Below are 8,928 nucleotides of genomic sequence, written 5' to 3'. Positions count from 1 at the left end.
ATCTTTTTTTTTCTCTATTAATTCAGTGGCAATTTCTTTTGCTTTATTGTGGTTTTCATGCCTTAGAATTAAGATTTACATGCACATGATGAAATATAATGTATTTTACAAAGTTTTTTATCCATCTGTATACTCAGTAGGTAAAGACACATTGATATTATAAACAGTATATAATGGGGTTTTGCAACACTGATCATAACTCGTATGGACCATTATTCTAAAAGCAGCTACGGGGGATCAAGTATTCTCATATGTCTGTGTAGCTCATCGTCACAAATCATTACTGATGCTCAAAAGTAAAGTTCAGTCCAAAAAGTCACTTACACGTCAAAGACAAGAAAGATGAATGTTTGATAAAGACCTTTTCAAGGACTTTCGCTTTTGAGCGGCACTTTTTAAACGACTAAAACATTTTATTCTAACTTGAAAATGTTCTAATATTTTCTCTTTGCAGAAAGTTGCATTAAAAAAGTAATATCATTTAGGATGTTGGAGCCAGCAGGGTGTTTGCTAAATAAAGCTAAGCCCTTTAATTTTTTGTACAGGAATCAGCCCATTGTTTTATGAAGGTTGTGTGGGGTCAACCCTCAAAAAATATCTTTGTGTTTTACATTTTTATTTGACCTTTCCAGTCAACACATCACCGTTTTTGCATTAATAAGGCAAATATATGTAGAAGAAGACACGCAGACACGGAGGCGAGAAGGCCATGAAAAAAAAAGTATATTTAGACATTCTGTGTAGAACAAAAAACGACTGTTACTTAGCTAGCCGGTGGTCACGTGCAGGTGTTTAATGCAGTTTCAAATCATCATGGTAAGCTAAGCTAATTACATCCTGGCTCTGTCTCCATACAAACATAACAGCAGCAATAATCCTCTTACCTAACTCACATGGTTAGATAAGAAAATAAGAACGAGCATCCAGTGCATTTTCCAAAAAGGACAGTGCTCAGCGCAATTATCTGCTCACACTGTATCATTCTTATGTATCAATCTTAACAGGTTTTGATTAGCATTGGTAACAATAACAAAAATGTCTCAATTATATAATTTTGGACAAAGCAATGCTACGAGTTATTCAAATAAAGAAATCACACAGGAGAGATCAGAGGAAGACATTTGTTAAGTTTTAAGTAAGTTTTCTATATAAAGACCTATTGGCCATGCTTGTAGCCAGAATTATGTAATGTAGTGAGGGACTGACACACCAGAGGGGAACACAGCTGAACCTAATTAGACACGACGAGACACAGACCTTCAAAGTAAAACAGGAAACTCACAAACTGTTTTACAAACACAAACTCAGAGGCATGAACAGAGCACAGAAGGGAGAACACTAAAACCTTAAGAACTAATACAAAATAAGAATCAACACAAAACACAAGATGATATCAAAATGAAACACAAAACTCTGGGTCACCGATCCAGGACCATGACACTTTCTCTCTTTCTTGCACGGATAAACTGTCTCTCACACGCCTACTTATTTTTTCATCCATGGTTTTAGGGGGAGTATTTCTTGCTCATTGACAGTCGAAAGGTCGCTGCATGCATTCATTGTTCCATGATGTGGGCGCTGAGGAACCCTTTGACAATGTGATAAGAAAGGCTGAACAAATAAAGTTAACTTGAAAAATGTGTATGTCATGCTTCTGGTAAAATAAGAACGGAGGTGCACAGCGTGGATGTGGTAGAGGTGTTTGGATGGAGGTGAGGATTGGGACTCAGCATACAGCAGATGGAGCATCTGTCATGTATGTCGCTTCTAGCTCTGTGGCATTAAAGAAATCTCAGCAGACGCTTATTACAGTTTTGGGGAAGGAAGAGAAGAAGAAGAAAGCTTGATGGTATAAGTCTGTCATGATGGTAGCTCAGGTAGGCCCCAAAGTCAGGCTTTGCCATTATCCAGAGACATCAGCTGCCCTCACTGCCAGTCAACATCTACTAATGCTTGGCACTACTGTTTAAGCTGATTTATCCTGCACATAGTTCTGTGCATCTGCAAGTTACTTTGCAACCCACCCTAACCTCACCTCTTTTTTCACAACCCTAATCAAGGTCATTTCTGTTTTCATTCATTCTTTCTGTTTTCTGGGTCTTCTCTCAGCTGGTCTCATGCCCTGCAGCATTCGGTGTATGTGGATGGGTATGGAGCTGTGTTACCCTTGCCTTATGCATTTTATATGTGGATGTGACGAATTGAAGATCCCCAAAACAGTCACACCACCAAATACGTATAAGTCACTGCAGATGGAAGCAGTCCCAATACAAAGTAGGATATTCTCCCTGGTGGTTAATACACGTGAAGTTACATTTACCAATATGGTAAATCATCCACCCTGGCAGAAACTTTTAAAGAGCAGCTCAGCAGATTATCTGTGTGGTATGTGTTGTTTTTTTTTTTAAAAAAGGTTAATATTTGGTGTCACCATTTTTCCATTAACTTTTTTAAAGATGATAAATAAACATACAATGCTTGAAAAATTTATGAGACCACCACTCATTGTGAGGTTTATGCCACAGATGCCCTAAATTAATGCTACTTATCATTACCAAAATCATTTTTATGTTTTTTTATGGTTCACATCGTACAAACTCTATAATCAAATTGTATCCAACAACTTTCAAATGTACTGTTTTAAAAGATAAGCTGAAAAAATGGCAAAGCAAATGATTCAATTTATACCAAATTACGCTTATTTAACTGCAGAAGAATTGGGGTTGGTGGTTGATTTTAATTGGTGATTAATTTCTGACTGATCAGAGAAGTCTTTCCTGGCTTTGGGTTTAAGAACATGAATTTTGTAATTTGCTTAAAAGATAATGATGTAATTTTCTCAAATATACTTAAATTACTGATGTTGTCTTGTTTTATGACGTGTCTGTGAAGGTCCTCAGTCATCCAGGTCATCGTAGTCTAAGGAGCTTGCGAAGCAAAGCGTCTGGACTTCTTTAAGTTGCTTGAAGACGTTTCACCTCTCATCCGAGAAGCTTCTTCAGTTCTAAGGTCAAATGGTGGAGAGTCCCAGATATAAACCTAGTGGGAGTTTCCCCCCACAGAGGGACAAAAGGACCCCTGATGATCCTCTAATCGCCTGAGCCAAGGTGTGAAACTGGGTGTGGGTCCCAATCAGCCAGAGTTTCGGGTGTGTTCATTGTGAAACCTGGCCCCACCTTATCATGCGAATTCCTGAGGTCAGATGGCCCAGGATGTGAGTGGGCGTTAAGGCGTCTGGGAAGGATCTCAAAACTGGATTATAGATGGCAGAGAGTTGGTGTCGTAAACCCCGCCTCTGTTCAAAGATGGTCGCTCACAGTGGACATAGATGGCTTCTTTCACTCCTCTTTCAAACCATCTGTCCTCTCTGTCCAAAATGTGAACATTGGCATCCTCAAAGAGTGTCCTTTATCCTTAAGATGCAGATGGACTGCTGAGTCTTGTCCTGTGGAGGTGGCTCTTCTGTGTTGTGCCATGCGCTTGTGAAGTGGCTGTTTGGTCTCTCCAATGTAGAGGTCTGAGCATTCCTCGCTGCACTGTACAGCATACACCACATTGTTAAGTTTGTGTTTTGGCGTTTTGTCTTTCGGGTGAATCAGTTTCTGTCTGAGCGTGTTGCTGGGTCTGAAATACACTGGGATGTCATGCTTGGAGAAATGCTTGTTTTATGACATATAGTCAAGCACTGTATATTGACATATGCTACAAAATTCCTTATAAATTACATATACATATGCATGTATCATAGCACTTTACCTCAGTTAATGAACTGAGTGATCATGTTGAGACTTATCAGATTTTTGTCTGGTGTCATGCTGGGGGGAGACCCACCAGTCTTCAACAACCCAAACTCCCAAAGACCCAAGAGCCACGTAAGGAGGAGAAGTAGCTGTTTAATATTCAAAGCCAGCTTTGCTTTCATCCTACATTTGTACTGATGACAGCTAAGGCTACAGTTAACTGGTGTTAGCTTGTCGGAGGTGCTGTAATTTTCATAGTGAAGCTAACACTTGAATTTCAGTTGTTCCACAGCCATGAATTATTACAGGTTCAAGACAGCAGTGAGAAAAGGGTATCGTATGTGCTTGTAGGGACACGTGAAGTGAGCTGCTTGTTTTAATCCTTGGAGCAGTCCTTGTGAGTAGATGTGCAGATTTTGATTTTAGAAGTATGATTATTTTTAACATTTTTTGTTCTGGAATAAATAAAGTTGAGAAATATTTCATACTACAGGTATTACTGGTCGTAATAAGGTCAAATTGCAAAATTGTAGGATTTTCACCTTTCCTTTTCTTTTTTTGTAGCAGTTTTACTTCAGGGAGGCTGCTGCTAATGTGGCGAGAGGGTGATTCTTGTACTGCAGAGATGTTCAGGCCGGTGGTGCAACTGAAGTTGCTTTGCAGCGTCATCTGTATGACATCTTTTTTTCAACACAACCAATTTGTAAATCTCAAACATTTTCCTATATAGCAAATTTTACCTTGATGTGAGATTATGCACTGATTCTGTGATGCTGGGAAATTCCCCCACTGAGCATTTCTCTTCTTTGTTACAAGAAAGAATTTTCTTAATTCCCTCCATGTCATGAGATAGGATAAGCTGGTGTTTGATTTTCCACCATAGGCATCATAGTTGATGCACACCATAAGATATATGGTAAGATATGGATCCAATTAAACTGCACAGGCACAGACTATCAGCACAGAAATCCCTACAGAGGACATATCCCACCATCTAGATAGAGAGCACTTGGCTCAGACCGCAAATGTAGATTTTAATCAGCCGAATGAGTCTTTCTCGTGTCCCAGTGTGTTTTCTCACTCTAATTTAAAGGAATAAAATGGAAAAGGGAAGAAAATGCATTCTGCCATTAATGTTCGACTGTAGGGACACTGAACCAGTTTGTTCCAAACAAAACCAAAAAAACATGAATCTCAAGAAAAAGACAAACACAAGCTGTTGTTGATGGGTTTCTATGTGATTTAATATTTGAATATTTGTTAGTGGGAAATCAGAGGATTTGTGTAGATTTGATAAAAATATAAAAGACAGAAAAAGGAGAGACAGAGGAACATCAGAGAGAGGGAGTGGACAGAGAAAACAAGAGTCTCTGTAAGTGTCTTCTTATCTAAAGCCAAGCACATTTTTCTGCTCCATAGTGAAATGAATTATGTGCCCTTTATTACGTGGCAGCTTGACTTGATGGTCCACTGCCCTTTAATACCTTATAATCAGAGGTCACATGACTTGGACTCGAGTCAGACTCGAGTCATTAATTTTATGACTTTAGACTTGACTTGAAAAAATGTTCTAAGACTTGTGACTTGACTTGGACTTTTACACCAATGACTTGGGACTTGAATTGGACTTGAACCGGTTTACTTGAAAAGACTTGATATTTTACCCCAAATATAAAATTTAACATGCATATTATATAGAGATTGAAAATGTGACGTCATTCACGGGTAGAACCGCAAAGGATTCTGGGAACTCGTGGCAAGCGGTACTAGCGCACGCAGGCTTTCAATTAAAATCAGTCACACAGCGATAAAAAGAAACACAAAAATGTCAAGAAGCTGTTGTATTATTAACTGCAATAGCCAGTCGCATGACAGCCACGGGAAGCCGACGGGTAAAGAGATCGGTTGTTATCGGATTACGTCGTTGAAGAGAAATTGTTCGAGCCATGTTTCCGAAGTAACAAAGACAAGACGGATGGTCTGGATTGCAGCCATTCAAAGATCAAATATAACGTCCCAGAACACTCCAGCTCACAGGTTAGTCTGCTCCAAGCATTTACACGAAGGTCAGTGTCTTTTAGTACTTAATACGTCATTTTCATAACATAATTAGTGATATAGGTTACAAGCAAGTCTGGCGCTGAACAGAAATTGTCGCGCTATGCTCCTTTATTTATTGTGCATAAATAGTAAATTGTCCTGACACAATATTGCGTTTCGCTTCTGTTATTATGGTACATTGACAAAAACATATACTTTTATTCACAGGATAAAACAGGTTTTTTGTATCACTAATTGCCCAGTACGATTACAGCATACAGTATTGTTGTCACTGCTACATTTCTGTGATGCTACCAGAAATTATTTCCACTACTAATTAATTACCGTTGAGCTCAAAGGTCCTATTAATAAACGGTTAACGAATGTGTATTTATGACGACGATTTGTGAGACTGGTAAACTTATGATACGTACGATGGTCTTTCGTTCTACACGGTGCGTTTCAAGGTCCTGCACCCATCCGTCGGTAAACTGTACCTGGGCTTGTTGCAGTGACCTGAAGTTACTAAACTTCATGAGTGTATGCACTCACTCCAAGAACCGTATGATTATAAATATGCATATAAATATGCTACGATGAGATAGCTGACTTCATCTAACTAGCAAATGTTTTCCAGGCTACGTTGGTGATACAGTTTTTTTTAATGTGTATGATATTTTTGTCATGCGATTTTAAAGCTGGTCCTACAACCGCATCCAAGAATAACATGCAGCTTATCTCAGAACTGTCGGTGAAAATTATTCTTGGAGCTAGGTTTAATTGAGCTGCATTTTAAAGAGGTGCAATTTCACAATTTGTGTATATTTTCTAAGTTCACTATTTTGTCACGTGTTGAGAAAAACACAGATTAAAAAATTACATGGTCTAATATTTACATTTAGCATATAACTGCAACATTATTTTTTCTTTTTTTTTTTTTAAAGACTCGAAAGGACTTGAAATTCAAAGTTTAAGACTTGTGACTTGACTCGGACTTTTACACCAGTGACTTGAGACTCGACTCTGACTTGCCTGACATTACTTGAGACTTGACTTGAGACTTGAGGATAAAGACTTGAGACTTACTTGAGACTTGCAAAACAATGACTTGGTCCCACCTCTGCTTATAATAACAGAGGACTCACACAAACACGCTCACATAAAGACAGTGAACTTGGTAAAAGATTAACACAAACATGCTAAAAAATGTCCTGGAAAGCTCAGGAGGAGGGAAGCTCAAGTAGTTACAGTGAGGCTCGTAATAAAAAAAGTCCTTCAGAGCTTCACAGTCTTTGCAAGATTTGCAGCAGATTTTATTCACTGAAGTATTTTACCATCCTCTGCAAAGGCGACGTTTAGTGTCTGTAAACATTCATGCTCTAGCAATACCCCTGATTAACTCTGCTTACCCAGGACCTGCAAGCCAGCACAGAGGGACAGAAAGGGGAAATCAGCCGGCCAGACCAGCATCAAACTGAATATAATACAGTCGTTAAACATTCCTTTTCAGCTGTGTTGAACTCAAAGATTACCTGAGGCTAACCAGATAACTGTTTACAAAAACCAAACCTCCTGTTACCTGTGGATACAAATTAAAAGGGAAGAGGAGAAACAACAATGCAAGTAGGTAACATGCATACAAACAAAGGCTTCTGTACAATGAGGCCACCAACACATAATCCACATCTTTGATGTATAAACCCGGTTCATTTAGGATGCTGTGTAAAAATTGAATTCAGTGATTTGCAAATCTCATGAAATTATATTTTATTTATAACAGAAAACAGAAAACATCTCAAATGTTTAAACAGAGAAAATTCACCATTTGAAGTTATCTTTAATATTATGGCAGTAACACATATCAAAAACGTTAGAACTAGGGCTGCCACAAACGATTATTTTGATAGTCAACTAGTCACCAATTATTTTTGTGATTAGTCGATTAGAAACTACATCATTCGGATTGTCTACATTCAAAGGAACTACTTCCTCTTCCGCCTTCATACTTATGTGCGAAATACGCTGTATTAATGTCTGGCAGCCGCTGGCGCGTGAACTCACAACAATGGCTGAGCATAATTGTGCGGACTTATTTTACCTCCACAAACAGCTGAGACGTGGTTCACGATACATGTGGCAAAAAAGTGAGGTTTTGTGGCCATACTTGCCAACCTTGAGACCTCAGAATTAGGGAGATATTCAAAAGGGCTGTTGGGGGGGGTGATAAATACATTTTACAGGGTTTATTTATCGGATAAAATACGTTAAATGTCACCGTTATTATTGGCCGGTGTTCTGGGAATCCATCCTACCTGGAAAAACATCCTACCCAATGTACCCGGCTTGGAAACAGCGGGGGTGTCCAAATTCAGAGGCTGCTTCCACCTCAGGAACCAGCCTTTCTAAAGAAAGCCGGGTAGTACGTCACGAGCTCCCTCGGTGGAGTGAAATGTTGCCGTCTGCTCCTTGCTGTCTAAAATATAACCGGGCGCTGACTTAAACTCTCGACCGTCTCACACTTCTGTTTAATCAGTTTTCTGTTTGATGTTTATTCAGCTGTGTGAAAACCCTCGAGGAACCCACCCGAGGGATTAATAAAATAAAATAAAATCTAATCACTTTAATCTCAGCCAAACCGATTTACTCACGAATAAATAAAACACTGAAGAAGCCAAACAAGAACATTTTTAAGTTATCAAAGTGACTTAAATATCATGTTTAACTCGAGTAGTGACAGCCCGCGGGGGTTTGAAGACGATGTGTCGGCTCAGATATTTGAAGTTTACACAGCTACATTCTCACCTGAAAATATGTTAAAAGTTTTTTTGCGACCCAGAAAGAGAAATAAGAGTAATATTAAAACTAAGTAGCTGCCGTCATTGTTGGAAACTGGAATTCGCAGGGCCGCGCTATGAATTCTGCGATATGGTTTTTCAATTTTGTTGTCCGGGTGGAAAATCGGAGAAATTCGGGAGAATGGTGGCTCCGGGAGATTTTCGGGAGGGGCACTGAAATTTGGGATTCTCCCGGAAAAATCAGGAGGGTTGGCATGTATGGTTGTGGCAACATCACTAACCTTGTCACCTCAGAGTAAATCATATCACAGAATATGACGAGCGTTGAGACAAACTGAAGAGGAGGAGAGGGA

This window comes from Astatotilapia calliptera, chromosome 7, assembly GCF_964374335.1.
Source record: "Astatotilapia calliptera chromosome 7, fAstCal68.1, whole genome shotgun sequence".
NCBI lineage: Eukaryota > Metazoa > Chordata > Actinopteri > Cichliformes > Cichlidae > Astatotilapia > Astatotilapia calliptera.
Note: the sequence above shows the minus strand (reverse complement) of the source record.